Source organism: Aricia agestis, chromosome 10 (assembly GCF_905147365.1).
Source record: "Aricia agestis chromosome 10, ilAriAges1.1, whole genome shotgun sequence".
Taxonomy (NCBI): domain Eukaryota; kingdom Metazoa; phylum Arthropoda; class Insecta; order Lepidoptera; family Lycaenidae; genus Aricia; species Aricia agestis.
This window is the reverse complement of record NC_056415.1, coordinates 15,776,841-15,796,804: the sequence shown is the minus strand read 5'-3', so window position 1 is coordinate 15,796,804 and position 19,964 is coordinate 15,776,841. Positions and strand designations below refer to the sequence as shown.

General features: G+C 37.1%; 1 long non-coding RNA gene across 1 annotated transcript; it reads left to right on the top strand.

The window, feature by feature from the left end:
* Positions 1–548: 548 nt before the first annotated feature.
* Positions 549–19,276, top strand: LOC121731043. Its single transcript, XR_006036182.1, has 4 exons — positions 549–559; positions 1,749–1,756; positions 18,428–18,434; positions 19,176–19,276. It is a non-coding gene; the product is annotated as an uncharacterized LOC121731043 (long non-coding RNA).
* Positions 19,277–19,964: the final 688 nt, after the last annotated feature.

The window sequence follows — 19,964 nt, the reverse complement described above, 5'->3', positions numbered from 1 at the left end:
TTTCCGTAAAACTTCTCATTTATGCGGGTGAGGCCGCGTGGAAAGTCTAGTTAGCTAATATTTTCTTGTTGGCGGTTCAGTAAAAAATATTGTTGACCTATTGTTGTTGTTGATAAATATTGACCTACCTCGCGTTTATGCGTGGACACATACATATAAAATGGAGTAGATCCTTCAAGAGAGAGATCAATCGGGCAAAGAAACAGCACGTCAATAGTATCGGTAAGAGACTCGAGTGCCCTTCTTTGGGAACCCGTGAATTCTGGTCTCTGGCCTAAGCTATTGAAGGGTATTTTTGAAAGCCATCCTACCATCCCTACAAGTAGGAAATGGATCGTTAGCCCACGACGCAAAATACAAAGACGATCTTCTGGGTAAGCTCCTTGCGTCAAACTCGACCCTTGATGACCTTGGGATAAAAACTGCCGACCATACCACGATGCAGGGGTATCGTATCGGATATAAGGTTACATCAGCGCTCAGTGTGAATAGCCCTGCGTGCCCTTGATATCCAAAAGTCGAGTGGGCCTGACGAAATCCCTCCTATTACTCCTATTGTGTTAAAAAAGTGTGCTCGAGAGTTGGTTCCGGTCTTAACGCGTCGTTTTTGATTCTCCTACTCTTCTGGCATTGTCCTGGCTTCTTAGAAGGCAGCCTTAGTGTACTCGATCCCCAAAAAAGGTGACCGCTCAAATCCTTTCAACTACAGACCAATTGCTAAAACATCTCGAAGATAATGGAATCCATTATCAGCTCTTTCGATACTTGGGCAGCCAGACATTACAAAGAGATAAACACGACAAACAGTATGGGTCGCTTGGCTGGTTATCTCTTGGCGTACCAAACTCATCGTTGGGCTCAGGTGATTGTGTGGAGAGGAGAGGCATTGGCTATTAGTTTGGACATTGCGAAGGCCTTTGATCGGGTTTGCTATGCGGATGATAGTACAGGTGATGCCCTATCTACCAGCTTCCACCATATTTCTCGGCTAAATGTCATCGAGAGTCTATGTCTTAGTATCTTATGTCTAAAATAGAGAATTCACAGGAGAAAGTCTCTGAATTGGGTAGACGATACTTTTCTGATCCTGTTCTTAACAGGACGAGACAGTATTTCAGTCTTGACCAATGCACGCCATCGTTTCTGTAACTCTACAAGATGCAGGATCGGCCTCATGTTATGGAATACTGTTCTCATATCTGGGCAGAGACCCCAAAATACCAATAAATCCCTTTGGATCGTATCCAACGAAGGGCCGCTCGAATTGTTGACTTCCATCGTGTTTCAAACAGGCTAGACCCCTTGGAATTACGCCGAGATGGAAATAGTTTCACTCTGCATCCTCAATCGGTTGTATCACGGGGAGTGCTCTGGGGAACTGTTCGGAATCATACCTCCTACAACTTTTCGCCATCGTTCCACGTTATAAATATACCATCCTCATAACCTTGATGAGTGGCAGCTTCCACCGTGCTTTTTTTGCGTAAATTTCTGCCGCGCACTGTAAAAATTGGAATGAACTGTCACCAGCAGTATTTCCGGACCTATAAGATCTACAAACCTTCAAGAAGAGAGCGTATTCCCTCTTAAAAAGACCGGCAACTCACCAGCAGCTCTTGTGATAAACTTTACAATAGCTCTTCGAATAACCTTTACAAAAGCAGAAAAGACAAGAGAAGTTAGTAAAAGATAATAGAGTAGCTGTGATTAATATATTCAAAGTTTGGCCATCTACAATGAGACATTAGTGGTAGAAGTCGCTTGCATTTTTACACGAATAATCGTGCAAGAGTTATAACCCAAAGGGAAAGATAGACACGAGCGCCAGATTGTTTTAACACGCTTTTTCTGGTGAACTCAAATAAACAAATAATCTGCAATAAGCGCATGTTTTATTATTGATGTGATATATGTTATTATTTTTTCTGTACAATAAAGATTTACATTGCTATAAAATCGTTATTTTAAGTCAAAAAAATTCAAACAAAATTATATAGGTGTATCATAGTCCATGCAAACGAAAAATCAAAAAAAAAATTTGGGTAAGAGCTCTTGCACGTTTATTCGTTGGGGCCATCGAAATAAGTATGTCACCGTGGCAACGTCCATCGCTATCCCGTCGCACAAACAATGGTCGCCGTCAGTCTCGAGTTGTAATAATTTTAAACTATTTATTCAACAAAATAATGTACTATCAATATAAAAAGTACCCAGTAGCCGATTCTCAGACGTACTGAATATGCATATAAAATTTGATAAAAATCAGTAAAGCCGTTTCGGAGGAGTACGCGGCCTAACATTGTGACACGAGAATTTTATATATAAAAAGAAGAAGAAGATAATATACAATGTGCTAAAATTTCTATTAAACGATATGCATATTAACGATGAAACACGTATTATGTGCGTACACGACATTCTCGACTCAACCCTCCACGTAATTTGGTAAAATTTATCACCAGCCTAAGAAATTAATTTCTCTATCAATGACTTAATTAAGTTTAAGCGTAATATAGTTTATGGGCGTGAGCTGTCACTTTAGGGTGATATATTAGGTTATTAGGGTTCCGTACCCAAAGGGTAAAAACGAGACCCTATTGCTGAGATTTCGATGTCTGTCCGTCTGTCCCTCTGTCTTCAGGCTGTAACTCAAGAACCGCTGTAGCTACACTTCTGAATTTTTCACAGATTGTATATTTCTGTTGCCACTATACAACAATTTATACTAAAAACGCAATAAAATTAATATTAAAGGGCGGCTCCCATACAACAAACGTGATTTTTTTAGGTTTCTTCTCTCGTAATCAATAATGGTAATAGCTAAGCACTTGAAATTTTCAAAAAATCCCTAACTATATTTGTACTTTAATAATTAATAATAAATTTTTAACTAAGAAAATATTTAAGGGCGCTGCCATACAAGAAACACAATATTTTGCCTACTTTCGCTCTAAACCGGTACGGAACCCTTTGTGCGCGAGTCCGACTCGCACTTGGCCGATTTTATTTTTAGAGGTGATAAGTTATTATAATAAATAGTAGTATTAGACTTTATATTTAGATGCAACTGTTTATTTCGTATTTTTTTTATTATAATATCATGTTTACTACTAATAATCATGTAAATTACTATTAAATTCTCTCACGTCATTTTGAAATTCACGTTATTTATATTATTTATGATATGCTTAATATTTCAGTCTGAAAGATTTTAGAAAATCTGGTAAAATTACTTTTAGTTTAGAGAAGGGACATAGGGTAACTTTAACGCCTCTAGTCCACCGCCGCTGCGAACTGCGAAAACTCTGCGAAACATCAATAGAGCGAGATGCAATATAACACACTGTCGTGTGGCGGATGAGACAGTAAATCGGTTTGCCGCTGTTTCGCAGTCAGCAGCGTCGGTGGACTAAAGGCGTAATCCCACAAAAATATACGGTTCCTTTGCGACAAAAATCTCAGTTGCGGACAAAGAAACAGATAAAGAAACAGCAAATTAAAACAATAACAAATATACGACGAAACTAAGCTTGAAGCTTCTTTTATTTACATGCCTGAAAATAATTAAAGGAAATCCAAACATGCTCGACATCGGCGGGCTAATACCAAAGTTTAATTACTTCGCGGATAGCTTTCGGTGAATCTCATACGATTGATTTTACGAGTTTACGTTAGTACGAGTTGTGTAGAACCGACGAGGTTACGTCTCAGTGGTGGTAACTAACCTCGTTTACCAGAATTTCGTGGCAAAGGATGGGAGATTTTCAAAAAATATACATAATCATTGGATATTTTTTTTACATTATATGTCATACTTGGGAGAGCCATGCTTCGGCATGAATGGGCCGGCTCGACCAGAGAAATACCACGTTCTCACAAAAAACCGGCGTGAAACAGCGCTTACGCTGTGCTTCGCCGAGAGAGTGCGTTTACCGGAGGCTCAATCCCCTACCCTATTCCTTTCTCTACTTACTACTACTACCCTATTCCCTTCCCTTCCCATCCCTATCCACCCCTATTCCCTCTTACAAGGCCGGCAACGCACCTGCAGCTCTCCTGATGCTGCGAGTGTCCATGGGCGACGGAAGTTGCTTTCCATCAGGTGATCCTGATGGAAAGCAACTTCCGTTTGCTCGTTTGCCCCCTTATTTCATTAAAAAAATGCATGTATCGCACACAGAATCAGCCGCTTTAAGGAAAAAAAGTTCCAAACATTTTGCTCCAATTTCCCCAATATTGGTAGCGTCAATTTCTTTTTCCATTTTTTGACAGATTCAAGGCAGATTCTGATATACGAAGTAGTGGTATAATGGTAGTATGTAGTTAAAGTAAATAAGTATAATATCTAATTTATAAATATAAGTAGGGTTTTCCTTCCTGACGCTATAACTCCAGAACACACGAATCGATTTCCACGGTTTTGCATTCGTTGGAAAGGTCTCGTGCTCCGTGAGGTCTATAGAAAAAAAATCTGAAAAAACTTCAAGTGAAAAGCAGGAAAACAGGGAAAATCATTTTATGGCAAAACAACATTTGCCGAGACAGCTAGTAATTTTACTAAATGACCCGCAAGTCCGCTGCGCCAAGATTCGTTTGTCGCATAGAAACCGTAAATTTTTAGGATTAAAAGTATTCTATGCCCAGTCCCGAGACACAAAGCATCCCCATACTTTTCAGCACGATAAGTTTAGCGGTGTGGGAGTGAAAAAGCAGCAGACAGCAAGACAGACCTGCTCTCGCATCTGTAATATCAGTATGGATTTTAAAAAACCTGTATATTCCGTCAAATGTAAGAATTTTATATTTAATCATTAGAAAAATAAAAAAAGCCAAGTTACAATTAGTGTTTAAATTACTGTATGATTTGCTAAAGAAAATTTTGATAGAGATAGAAGAAATAGAAAAGATGGAAGAGAAAGATATTTCTACCTCTATATTTCAATTCAAATAAAAGATCCTAACTTCAGCACTCATTTCTCCAGATAAGCGTTGATTTAAACGCGGCCGGTAATGTATTCGCACATTTAAAGCCTCCGCGCCTTCGGTTTGAATAAGAATAAAATTAGTTTTCGTAGAGCATCTACGTGTTCACGTAGCTGAGCTACGGCGTAGCATTTCGTAGATATTCTACAGCGTACCAGAGCCCGTACCACAAAATGGTTTTAAGACTCAATCAATCAAGAGAATGCCGCATCCTACTCTAACAAACGTGAAATGACGTTGTTAGAGCAGGACGCGGTATTCTCGTCCGATTGTTTGAGTCTCAAAACGGTTTCGTAGTAGACCTGCAGTTTCGTTGCAGTTTCGTAGATCTTCTACGGTGTAGGCGTCATATTATTATTTTTTAGAAATGCATAAAATAAAATGCTACAATATTCCAGGCCCAGACTACAGATAAAATAACATCAGATAGGTTTAAAGTACCTCTAATTTTAAAAATAAAAATATCACGCAATATCAATACTAGTTTATTAAAAATGTGAAAGTGTGTCTGTATGTTTGCCTGTTACCTCTTGACGCCTAAACCACTGAACCGAATTGCTGAAATTTGCTATGGAGATACTTTAAGTCCTTGGAAAGGAAAGGATACTTTTATACCGAAAAATGTACGGTTCCCGCACGTTAAACGAATTTTGGCGCAACAAAGTTGCGGGCGTCATCTAGTAAAATAATAAATTTGGCGAAATCTAATTATTATTGTTATTAAGTTTATACAATACCTGTAAAGGTATAAAAGTTTTGCAACTTTTAATTAAATCAACGTGGAGACTGGGGGCTGACAGAAACTTAGGCTCGGATTCGTTTGTTAACCCTAAACTTTCGGGTGTTAGAAACTTAGAACTTAGCATATTGAATATTGAGATTTTCGAGCAACTAGATTCTATAACTATTTTCTATTGTAATTTAATTCATTTACTGTAGATTTAATATCAAATATTGATAAATTAACAAAGATTTTTATTGCAATATTTAAACGCTTCAAGAACAATTCATACCCATAGTTTTAAAAGCATCTCAACCTCAAATTGTTTTATTTAATACTAGATGATCCGGTGAACTTTTTATCACTTTCCTCCTAACCTAATATTAACCTTCCCTGAACTTCCACTAACATTTCAAAACTAAAATAAGCCAAATCGATTCAGCCGTTCTTGAGTTTTAGCGAGATTGACAAAATTAAAATCATATTTTTATTTATATACAGTGTTGTTTTTTTTTAATGAAATAAGGGGGCATACGAGCAAACGGGTCACCTGATGGAAAGCAACTTCCGTCGCCCATGGACACTCGCAGCATCAGAAGAGCTGCAGGTGCGTTGCCGGCCTTTTAAAAGGGAATAGGGTAATAGGGAAGAGTAGGGATGTGAAGAGAAGGGAATAGGATAGGGGATTTGGCCTCCGGTAAACTCACTCACTCGGCAAAACACAGCGCAAGCGCTGTTTCAAACCGGTTTTCTGTGAAAACGTGGTATTTCTCCGGTCGAGCCGGCCCATTCGTGCCGAAGCATGGCTCTCCCACGTCTAAACTGTTGTAGGCAGGAATGAACTTTTTGAACGTCGGGACTTTACCACCACCGCTCAGCTCATATTCTGTCATTGTCACCTTTCGTGCCATTCATTACAAAAGTTTCTTCATTAAACGAAATAGAAAACTTAAAATCACTGAGTGTGCCCATTAAAATTACTAGCTATTTGACCGAGCTTTGCTCGGTATTCGATAAAACACGAATAAAATGACATTTCCTAAAAATGATTCCTAGCTAGATCGATTTATCGCCCCCGAAACCCCCTATATACTAAATTTCACGGATATCGTTGGAGCCGATTCCGAGATTCCAATTATATATTTATATACAAGAATTGCTCGTTTAAAGATATAAGATAAGATACAATTAGTGTGAACGTTTCCTCGAGGAATTGTCCCTATGTTATAACTACTAACATGCCGCTCTAGAGGCACTTGCACGGGAAACGTTGGCAAAAGAGAAAAACATTTATCCCGGAAACCTGACTCTAAAAGCCACTCAGCGCGAGAGGACTTAAGAGACATGATACGCGCTCTTGTTATGTCACGACCATGGACATAGATACTAATATTATAAATGTGAATGTCTGTCTGTCTGTTACACCCTCATGCCCAAAATTCTGAACTGATTTTGCTGAAATTTGGTATGGAGATATTTTGAGTCCATAGGATGCTTTTTATCCGGAAAAATGTGCAGTTCCCGTGCGATAAACCTCATTTGGTGCAACGGAGTTGCGGACGTCATCTAGTCCTGATAAACTGACCTGAAAATTGATATGTCGACTAGGTATATTCATAAGACTATAGACAACATTCAAGTAACTACAGTGCGACAAAATAATTTTCGACGATCATCATTTTTATACATTGCCTTTATATTTAATTAAAAAAAAACAAAGAATCATAAAAAGAACATTTTACTATTTCCTTTTTTGCTAAATGTGTATGATGAATCACTGTAAACCACGATATCCTACTACGGTTTCTATTAGTTATTTTACGATCTCTATGGCTCAGTGGTTAGCTTCACAGTGCTAAGTCCGCGATTTCGTCTAGCGTAAACAAATTATTGTTTTGGAGATTCATAGATATATTAATTAAAGTAGAATGCGCGCGGCTTGCTGGAACTTGGCCGCGCACTCCGTGCGCTTTGATATAATAAAATCAAATAACAAAAATGTACAAAATATTTCATATAATTGGACACAGAAAGATAAAATACTATGGCAATCATTATTTTTTATAACTGGGCCAAATTGAGGTAGTATACGTATTAATTACGAAATAATTATAGATGGTTATAAGTACCGTAATTATTTAGCGTCCGCGTTATTAATCCTCAAAGGAACACTTAAATATTTTCTAAAATATGACTCAAAAGCTACCACAAAAAACTTTAACACAGTAAAAATCCACAAAAAACTACCACAAGACGTAACTAATAAAACCATAATTAAAATATCTTACCGAAAAATAGTTTTCAATAAAAAAAAAAACAAAAATCACGATGCAAAATCGAATAGCGTTAGAACAAAATCGTGTTCGTAGCACTTAGGGCGGCGCTAGGCGGGCGGCCGGCGCGGCGGTAGGGCGGGAACTGGCTGCGGCAGCCTGCGTCACACCTTCTGCGGGACCCTCATTAATTACAGGACCAGATTAATACGTCAATTGTCGGACCGTCCGGACCCGGATGTCTTGGTATCCTTTAAGTTTGATCTTTGTTGAGATGTGGTGCGACAAACTAGATACGTTAAAAAAAGTGACAAAATATGTTGCAATTTCAAGCTGTGGTAGGCTGATAATATTTATACTTACATTAAAAAGTTTAATTGGGTTAAACCAAGCCCTAATGAACTTTAAACGTTCTAAAGATTCATACTAATATTATAATCTGTATATCTATACTAATACTAGCTGTCCCGGTGAACTTTGTGTCACTTTAAAACCTTCCCTGGACTTCTACGAATATTTTAAGACTAAAATCAGCCCAATCCGTTCAGCCGTTTTCAAGTTTTAGCGTTACTAACACAATTGGAAATCCATTTTTATATATATAAATATATAAATGTCTGTCTGTCTATTTGTTACCTCTTATCGTCCAAACCGCTGAACGGAATTTGCTGAAATTTAGTATGGAGATACTTTGAATCCCGGGAAAGGATATAGGATAGTTTTTATCCCGGAAAATGTACGGTTCCCGCGCGATAAACGTATTTTGGCGCAACATAGTTGCGGGCGTCATTTAGTAATATTATAAATATTTATTTCATACCCAGTAAATGAAAATAACATTTCTTGGTCGGTACACCACGTAAATGCAAATATTGCTTGAATACATTATTATCGAATTGGAATTGCCATTCCCATGGGTCAAATTTTCATAATATCTCTATTCTCAGTTCGAATTTCTAGCAGATCTGCGAAATCGTATACCATTGAAACTGAAAACCTGAAACCTAATAAAAATCGAACGATTTGGGCCCCAGTTTTCAGTAATTCTTGGTCAAAAGAGTTTATCTTGTAACCATAGCCAAAGTATACAGAAATCACTCGATGGAATATCCAGTTTCCAACGTTGAAATAACCAGAGCCTCTAGCCTACAGGTTTTCTTGATCGCTTCTTTATAGAATCGCTGACCAAAATACACGAAATAAACAAAAGTGTTCGATAAAATAAAGTCGACATTCCCCTATGTTAAGTCAATTCCACACATTTTGATCGACGATTCTATGAAGAAGCGATAAAGAAGCGATTAAAAAAAATGTCTTGGCTAGGGGCTCAGTAACCATACTCCAAGTACACAAAAACAACTCAACGGAATATCCAGTTTCCAACGTGGAAATATCGAGCCGTAGTTCGGTGTATGTTTACTTGTTCTACAGGTTATAGTATTGCAACTTCGGTTTTGTACTTAACTGGTATTAAATAATTGATGTTATCGCCAACTTTCAGAAAACAAGCCAAGCATATTATTGGTTTGAAGTAGTTTTCAAGGCACCATATTGCTTATAAAAATTAGGCTTCAAGGCACCATATCGCTTATAAAAATGTATGCAGTAATCTAAAGTCGTGTGTCGTCTATACCATTTTGGAGTTTTCGCTACAAATTACATTTCAAGACTATAATTTTCATAACCATCCTAATATAAAATGTAATATAATTTAGACAAAGAATACTCGAGATATGCTATCAGTGCATATTTGATTCACTTTTTATAGTGAGTTTTACGAGTATATCCTTTTTAATGAAAATTACAAGTTAAAAGCATGAATATGCAAAGCAATCTTTGACGCTACAGACATAAGGGTTAGTCTATGGATGCCATTACACGGTAGGTTTTGCTGTCAGTTTTACCACAGTGATAGCTATAACTGATGGATATCGTGTAAGAGCGTGACAGACGGTTGCACGAAGTTGATTGATGAAAATCTGGATATCTTGATTTTTGCTTCATGCAACCATCAGTCACGAGTTTTGAGTGAGTGTTGTCATATCCGACAAAATAGGAAAAAAATTAGAAACGTATACCTTTGAAAATGTTGGCTTTGACTGACATAAAACTGAAGAGAATTGAGTGACCGTCTAATACCATTCGTCAGTCCATCAGTCACCATCAGTCAAAGATAATTCATGATTGACGGAATTGACTGTCGCTTGCATGAGCGTGTAATGGATGCCTAATAACGTCGCGACGTGGCGTTTCACGCACGTTTTCAATTGCGATATAAAATGTATGCGTTGCTTCAGGATACGCAGCGCTGCATAATATAATGCAAATTATTACATCTTCAAGCGTCGTTGTGCTAAGTCTCAGTAAAGATCCTTTTAACAAAGATCTTCTTAGCTAAAAATAATATATTCTGTAGTCTTGTTGTTAGCTTAGAAGGTAAATGATTTAAAGCTTGGCTCTTCAATGGTCATGCCTTCAATTGCCGCGTTGGAACCAATGTTAAATATTCCAATTACGGCTAGGACAATGCATGTCAGGATTGTCTTACAATAAATCCTTGTAGCAAATGGGCATATAAAACTGTTTTCCATCTAGATGAGATTAAAGGAAGAGAGAAAATAATTCCCACATACAAACCGGGCTTTATTATTAACAAGATGATGCCTGCAACTCCGTTAGATAGAAAGAAAGAAAGATACATTTATTTTGTATAACATCTTACAATAATAATACTTAAAAATTACTAATACTATCTTATGTTGATCTTATGTAATACCAAATTAATTCCTATTCAGCAATGTTGCAAACGGATCCGTAACGCTTCTTTTTAATGGGCACCTTACTTTTACATAAAAACATAAAAATTATAAAAATCCCCACTATATTAATAATTACGTTACGTTACGTTACGCCAAAATTCGTTCATTGCGTGGGAATCGTACATTGTTCTGAGATAAAAAGTATCCTATGTCTTTTCCCGGGACTCAAAGAATCTATAAAAGTAATTTGGTAAAGCTCTACCAAATTCAAAAGATACCAATTTCAGCAAAATCGGTTCAGCGGTTTGGGCGTGAAGAGGGCACTGACAGACACTTTTACGATTTATAATGTTAGTATGGATATTAACAACGATAATAATTTACTCATTGTGAATCTCACCACATGAACAAAGTGAAGCTGCGAGCATATTCCGATAAAATCACTGTTATCGCTGCAGCTTAACCGAGCCAGTTAAAACATCTAACTTTTAACGAGTTATCTCGAATTCGAACCTCGCTTAACCTTATCCGGCTAAATGGAACCACTAGAGTGGCCATATTCATTTCCAAAGTAAAAATGAGCCCTAAGGTTGGGTTGCACCAACTAACTTTAACTATAACTGTAACTTTAACTACAATGCAAAATGTCAAATCTTTAGTTAAAGTTACAAATGGACGCCATCAAGGCGCCATATTTAACCATAACCATAGAGCTCGACAAGGTTTTAAATGCACGTGGCGAAAAAAGGAACTAACGCTGTCATCATACAAAAACGCCATTTTTGGCAGTTCTCCTTTACTAGCAGCGCTCTCGCCCACGTTCATTTATAACCTTGTTGGACCAGCTGTCATCTGTCAATTTCTCCGGCCTTAGTTAAGGTTAAAGTTAAAGTTAAATTTAGCCTTAACTATAACCATAACTTTAACTTTAACCACGCCTCTGGTGCAACCCAACCTAAGTAACCATTTGCATAAATCTACTACATAAATTTTTCTAATCTGGTGTCAAAAATGTTGATTACACAATACAATTATTTTAAAGATAATTACTGTTGACTTGTAACTCGTAACCCGTTGTAATATTTATTTTTTTAATGAAATAAGAGGGCAAACGAGCAAACGGGTCACCTGATGGAAAGCAACTTCCGTCGCCCATGGACACTCGCAGCATCAGAAGAGCTGCATGTACGTTGCCGGCCTTTTAAGAGGGAATAGGGTAATAGGGGAGGGTAGGGATGGGAAGGGAAGGGAAGGGAACAGGGGAGGGTAGGAATAGGGTAGGGGATTGGGCATCCGGTAAACTCACTCACTCGGCGAAACACAGCGCAAGCGCTGTTTCACGCCGGTTTTCTGTGAGAACGTGGTATTTCTCCGGTCGAGCCGGCCCATTTGTGCCGAAGCATGGCTCTCCCATGTATAATATCAAGAGTGTTTATTGTTTGGTAATTTCTATACAAAGCCATGGCTTGTCTGCATATAAAACAAAATAAGCTCCAAAACTGCTAGAGCAATTTCAGTTTTTGGCGTTTCAGTTTAAAAGACCCGAGGCAAGGAGAGCACATAATTAATATGACAACAATTTTGTCACGATAAATTCAATGGTCTCTAGATCGTTTTATGCGCCTGAAAAAGGCAAACAAGTTGTGTTGGCCCCAAATAGGGCACACAAACTTTAGACCTTTTAAGACTCAGACATGACGTATCCTTACGTAAGTATTAACTTTTAATATAGTGAGTAGTACTCAAGTATTTAACAGTGTACTTATTGAAGTATACTTAACTGCCACTTTCACTATAAAAATAATTTGTAATTACATTACAACCTTCTGAATTCAAATCAGGTAATCGAAGCTCACGTAGCATAATTTATGGATTTCGATGTTATCGGCACGAAAATCTTTTTCCGGGAAATCCTTCTTATCTTGGTGTAAAACATATTACACGGTGGCTTTTAATATTATGTAATGACAGTGCTTTCGCTCTCCTGCTGGCAGTCATCATCATTCGAGGGATGTTGTTAAAAAATCATGAAACGAAATCAAGAAATACGGAGGAAAAAAACTCACGAATTAGTAATATAAAAGTGTTCCATGATAAAATTGGCCGTCACTCTGTATAGTCTCTTTATGTGGGCATATCCAAAATAACCCAATATATTTTCTGACCATTTTTAACAGTCACAAAAACTATTTCCACTTAATATCAGGTGAGGAAACCCTGGACCTTTCTCAAACACTCGAAATTACGAGTATTTTTATAAAACAAGGAAGTTATTGTGGAAACGGCATCAATAAGGCCGCCATTTTGAGTGGCGATAAACAAACACTCCGCAATAAAGTGTCATATCTTCAACGTAGTCCGAGAGCCCACTCACTTTTACCCCACTTATCTATCCTATCGATTAATTTGAGAAAATGTAATATTAGTCACGACTCACGATTAAAAGGTAGACTGAATTTTTGTAGAAATAAAATATAACTTACTATATCAATAGCAACGCGTACGTCATATAAAAAGTCAGTCGAGAATAATATGAAATACCAATCAGGCTTGATACTCGTATCGTACACGAAATCAGTCCTATAATTATGACCCTGATGGCTATTTAAAAAAAGCTAGACTGGACGAAAACTACTGTCTCAAAAACAAGTAACGTAAAGTAGTGATATAGTTTTTTACAGTATATCGTTCTAATGCAATAATATTATATTATAGAGTACATAATATTACAAATACTTGCGTAGTAGAAGATAAAATAAATAAATTACAAAATACGAAATTGAATTTTGCATCTCTTCTTTATAGTTGTCGTAGTATGAAAATTTGATCTTCATTATTATGACTCTCAAGACTATTTTAACTATGTCACTGCGGTAGAATGGTTTGGATTTTTATGATTCTGTTATATTCTTATACAAAGTAAAATATTTCAAAGTATGATAATACAATAGTATATTTCTGATTACGTTTATATAAAGACGTTCCACGCGGCTTCACCCGCGTAAATTAGATATTTAACAGACAAATTCGTCCACAAAAAATAGCCTATGATCCTTTACGTGGTCCACTTCTCATCTGTGCCAAATAACAGAAAAATTGCTCCAGTTTCTTCGCTCTTATTAGTCTTAGCGTAATAAAATATAGCCTATAGGCTTCCTCAATAAATGGGCTATCTAACACTAAAGGAATTTTTCAAATCGGACCAGTAGTTCCTGAGATTAGTACGTTCAAACAAACAAATAAACTTTTCCTGTTGATTATTTTAAGTATAATACTTTAAAGTATATATCGACTAAAAGTTATCTTTGAACAAGGTGACGCCCGCAACTTTGTTGCACCAAGATTCGTTTACTGCGCGAGAACCATACATTTTTCAGAGATAAAAAGGATCCTATGTCCTTTTACGGGACTCAAGTATCTCCATACCAAATTTCAGCAATACCGGTTAAGAGGTTCGGGCATGAAGAGGTAACAGACAGACAGACAGACAGAAACATTTTCGCAAGTATAATATTAAGTATGGAAATATGGCTTACTGTATACAAAATCGAATAATCGAATGGCATAAAATTTTATTGTGAAACTATCGTCGCCTCCTCGACTATTTATGATTGGTGTCAGGACACTTTAATATCTTAATAGATTCATAAAATGGCGTATTTTAAAGTGTAAACACACGAGTATTTCTCCCGTATAGTCCAGGAGTGCGCATGCGGATAGCACGAGCTTATCCCGTACATTTACGTAACTTTATTTATTTTACAACGTATCTACGGTGCATTTTACGGATATTTACAAATCCGCATTGCCGTTAATAATTAAATGTTTATTTTGCACCGTGAATTGAATTAATTAAACGTTTACTTTACGTTATAAATATAAAATGCACTTATTTTATTCACACCTTTGTAACTTGTTGATGTATATTTTATGCTGGATTACTTTGTTTGTAATCAAAGATTGTATAGCACTTACAAGTAGAATAAACATACTAATTTTTCAGATATTAATCAAAAACTGTCACTGTACAATGTACAGTGTACTAACTACAAGCTATGTCCACACTATGAATTTTCATCTTCAATTTTCGTCATCATCTTTTTATTCAACTTTCGTTTGGCATATTCAATAATTGAATGCGTCAAAATCCACCCGCGTTGAAAGAAAAGTGTCATAGGATCTGCGCTATAACGCATGCCCTTGATGAACAAAAAATGGCATAGTGTGAACAAAGCTATTTTTCCATCAGTAAGAGTCAATTTAGACCGCAATGTGACGCGTGGACGCATTTCTAAATTTGTACGGAATTGGCAGATTTCGATTGCGTGAGACATCTTGCATATCTGTTAAATCCATACAAATTTAGAAATGCATCTATGCGTCGCGTTGCAGCCAGAATTGACCTTAATAGTCATTGATTTTCAGATTTTAATAACCGGCAAGCAAATGATGATGATCAGAAGATAAGATACAATATTAGCTGTAACCCAAACGCGGCCCTCTAATATCGTACATTACTTAGGGTTGCCACAATCCAAAAATTACGGAGCAGCTGTTATAATCAATTATGTTTTTATTTAAGATTTATGCTAACGATAATGTATGTGTCTAGTGATAGCAAAATTTCATAACGTTGTGTAACTTTTTTATTATTAAAAGGGGTAATATTATGTTCTATTTCAATCTAATGTTCATTATTTTTACACTAAATATTGTAGTTGTAGTTATTGCTACATTATTATTACTAGTAGTAAATGGTATTTCAGACCAACTTCCAAAAAGGAGGAGGTAATACGTTCGCCTGTATGTACCTTTTTTTTTACCAAAACTAGTTGGATCGATTGCCGGCTACGGGAAATGCATTAGTTAAAAATCTAACGATACAATTTTGGCTTTTGACAGTATTGAACAAGTCCGTCTACAATTGTTTTCTCTCTTTTAGATTATTGAACTTTTCTTTTAAAAATATAATCCTGTGTTTATATTTGAAAGTGTCAACCCTAGCGAAGGATGTGTCAGCAAGTGATATAGTACATAACCGCATCACTCGCACTCCTTTCTGCTATTAAATATGTCGCTTCAACGACGAGCTCTCATCATCATCACTATTCCAGCTCCTGTGTGTGAGGAGTATTCAATATGACGTAGACCGCCTGCAATAAAAAAATAATCATCATACTATATGGGACGAGGAATCTTTTATTATATATAGAGTATACCTGATAGTAACAAATAATCACCATCCATGGATTTATACGTGGGAGAGCCATGCTTCGGCATGAATGGGCCGGCTCGACCGGAGAAATACTACGTTCTCACAGAAAACCGGCGTGAAACAGCGCTAGCGCTGTATTTCGCCGAGTGAGTGAGTTTACCGGAGGCCCAATCCCCTACCCTATTCCCTTCCCTACCCTCCCCTATTCCCTTCCCATCAGTTCCCTCCCCTATTACCCTATTCCCTCTTAAAAAGGCAGGCAACGCACCTGCAGCTCTTCTGATGCTGCGAGTGTCCATGGGCGACGGAAGTTGCTTTCCATCAGGTGACCCGTTTGCTCGTTTACCCCCTTATTTCATAAACAAAATGGATACTTGCAAGTCCAGAGAGAGTTACCCTACCCTTCCATTGGGCATTTCAAAACAATCTCTTTTAAAACGATCTTTATTTTATATCCGTTTTGTGAGACTGTGGTCCACCCGAACATGCTACCACGTAGCTTTATTCTACGACGCGACGTAGCTCTTTTCAATCTACTTTACTACGACATAGCGTTTTAATTTTTACTACAACGCCGCTCGTCTTTCTAACCACAAAACATTATTTCCTCAAATACTGTTGAACTGTACATACTGTACACAGTATGTATAAACTGTAGAACAATGCAGACGGTAATTATTCAGGAAGGCAAGATCAACAACTTGCTACACACTAGTACATTATTTATGCAAAACTTTAGCGAGTGCTTAAACGGGAATATTACGGGTAAATGGTTAGAAAATTAATATTATGCAACTTGGTGCTTAGATTGTTCTTATCGGGAGGAAATTGGTGGTAAAATAATACTAAAAGGATCATTTCGTTTATTTGGAGTACAATAATTAAGTTAATTTCTTCAATAATAATTTTAAAGCATTAATGTATAGAAACGAGCCGAAGATGGTATTGTTTGTGTTATTACTTTAAACTTGTGGACTGTATAAGAAGTTAGATGTAAAAGTAAAATATAAGATAAATAAAATTATTTACGTTGAAGAAAAGAAAATGTTGCGTCCTAGGCCTAGGACGATGAGAAGAGAGAAGGAAATCCGGTGTTGCTAGCGTTCCTGTGTTGCCAGATGACACGACCGGAAGACGTCTGGATTGCTTGTGTTTTTTGCCCGTTAAAAAGTAATAACCGTGTATGGTTATTCTAAATCGCGAAATTACGTACAGGTATTGAAAATAATATATTTTGCGAACAACTAGTCGATTAGGCAAACATTGTTGTGCCATCATAATAATATGTTGTGGAAATCTTATCTGCTTTATAGCCTCAATGAAACATCTTTCGAGCGAGCGAGAAGTTGTGATTTCAGACATTGTAATACACTCCTTTCAGAACCTCCAACTTTCAGACAAACTTTTGCACGATTCTGAATTACTAATATACTATATATATAGAATACGCTGTTTGGTCAACTACAACATTATCTAAAGAATTATATTTAGACTCTTTATCGTTTATATTATATATATTAAAACTCGTTTATCGCGCGGGAACCGTATATTTTTTCGAAATAAAAAGTATATTTTACCTTTCCCTGGACTCAAAGTATCCCCATACCAAAATTCTAGCAAAATCGGTTCAGTGGTTTGGAAATAAAGAGGTAAAAGACAGACAGACATACTTTCGCATTTATAATATTAGTATAGATGACGTTGTAGTGGACCAACCATGCTTCGGTTGGGTATGTAAAATGTCAGTCCTGCGAATGCTCTCACCAGTCGTGTCGATCATCCGTGAAACTGGGTTACTACAGCTGTTAAAAGTCGTAGCCAAAAAATGCTATTATGTTCAACGCACATTTTGGGCATTATAAAATCACTCTTAGTTCCGTAGCTGAGCCATGAAACCGGTGTAAAACTGGGTTTTTACTACAGTTTATATCTACGTCATAACGAAAAAAAATTGCTGTTCTGTAACTGCGCACACTCTTGGGCACTGTATAATCACTAGTGCGTAGCTGGACTGATGTGGGAGGCATTATGAGTATTGTGGTAATAAATTGTGAACTGAGGCGGCAATATTAATTGTTGCGGTGTATTGGTGTTGATTTAGCGAAATTATCTCATTTTACTGTATACATATTCTGTATTTAATATTTAAACAAACACAATTCATTTATTAAAAATTATCATTAACTCATTTAATTCATTTTTTCACATTTTTTATTCAATTAAAAAAAATCATCGGAAAATAAACAAATAAAAAACATGTTTACCTCCAAACCGAAACTTGATCAATTTCAGTTTATCTAACGAGGTACAGTACCATGAACGGTCGTACCTCAGAACAGGAAAATAAGGGTCGTACACACAAAACGTCAAGGCTATTTGGCTTTTCGTCGTTTAAGTTTTCTGGCAGGTAAAAATTGGACGCTGTTAAGCATTCGTGTACACCCACAAAAAATTACGTCTTGAGTTATGAATGTAGTTATTTTGTTTAGATGATTTAGAACAAGATTCAAAATTTAACAACAAAAAATTTTGTGGGTTCGGACACAAACTGTTTAATTTACGTGTGGCATACCAAAAATACAATACGCAGAAACTAAAATTTTATTAACCATTTTCACAATAATATTATCTATTATACTTCCCTAAGAATAAAATGGTGTCTAACATAAAAACAAGCAGACAAAACGTGACACAGCCAAACTACTCTTGTAAAACTCAACTTGCTAATTAAAATAATTTTGTAGCTCATATATCTTCACAAAATAACCTCTATTTGCCAGTATACTCTGCTTGTAAGTCTTTTAACAAACTCCCAAAATAAACTCTCGACTAGTAAACTGTCTCTCAATAAACTTTACGAGTAAAGTATCTCTTTCAGCACATTCTCACAGTGAATTCTCTCTGCCAGTAGACTTTCTCTTTTAGTAAACTCTAAAAGTATCTCTTTCACGACACTCTCACAATAAACTCTCTGCCGGTAAATTCTCTTTCTCTCTCTTTGAGGAGCTAGCGAAAATAATTGTGGCATTTAACTTTTGTGCCATGCCTATTGTTTAAGATTCAACATGGATGACCTAAAAACACGAAAAAGTCTAAAGACGCTTCCGAATATGATACTTCATAGTAACAATAGAAGTTATGTGGAACATTTAAAAACGTAAGGCTCCATTGGGTCTAACGCTTACAAAAACATTTACATGTGAAACAAAGTATGCGGTAGTAAGGGTGCGTCCACATTTGTATCATTTGCGCGATCAGATCTCCGATCAGATCTCCTTCGCGATCATCGCGCCTTATCAAGTATGCGTATTATAGTGTGGACGCCTGTTAGATCATTCTGCCGATCATGTGTGTGCTTCGATGATACGCGACGGAGATCTGATCGGAGATCTGATCGCGCAAATGATACAAATGTGGACGCACCGTAATACGCCTACGACAGCGGAAAAATGAGGTTATTTTTAAAATTGCCTGAATGGACCATGCTGAGAACTGTTGAAAATTACCAACGAGTAACGGGTGCATGGTATAGTAAGCTTCACAATCATGGTATACTTGGGAGAGCCATGCTTCGGCACGAATGGGTCGGCTCGACCGGAGAAATACCACGTTCTCACAGAAAACCGGCGTGAAACAGCGCTAGCGCTGTGTTTCGCCGAGTGAGTGAGTTTACCGGAGGCCCAATCCCCTACCCTATTCCCTCCCCAATTCCCTTCCCATCCCTACCCTCCCCTATTACCCTATTCCCTCTTAAAAGGCCGGCAACGCACCTGCAGCTCTTCTGATGCTGCGAGTGTCCATGGGCGACGGAAGTTGCTTTCCATCAGGTGACCCGTTTGCTCGTTTGCCCCCTTATTTCATTAAAAAAAAAATGGTGGCAATCATAGATAAGCCATGATCGATTTCTGGTCTTTAAAGCAATGGTCAGTTTTTTCTAAGGACTTTACTAGATATATATTACTTTTACTAGATAACGCTGCAGGCTTCGTTGAGCCAAAAATCGTCAATTGACG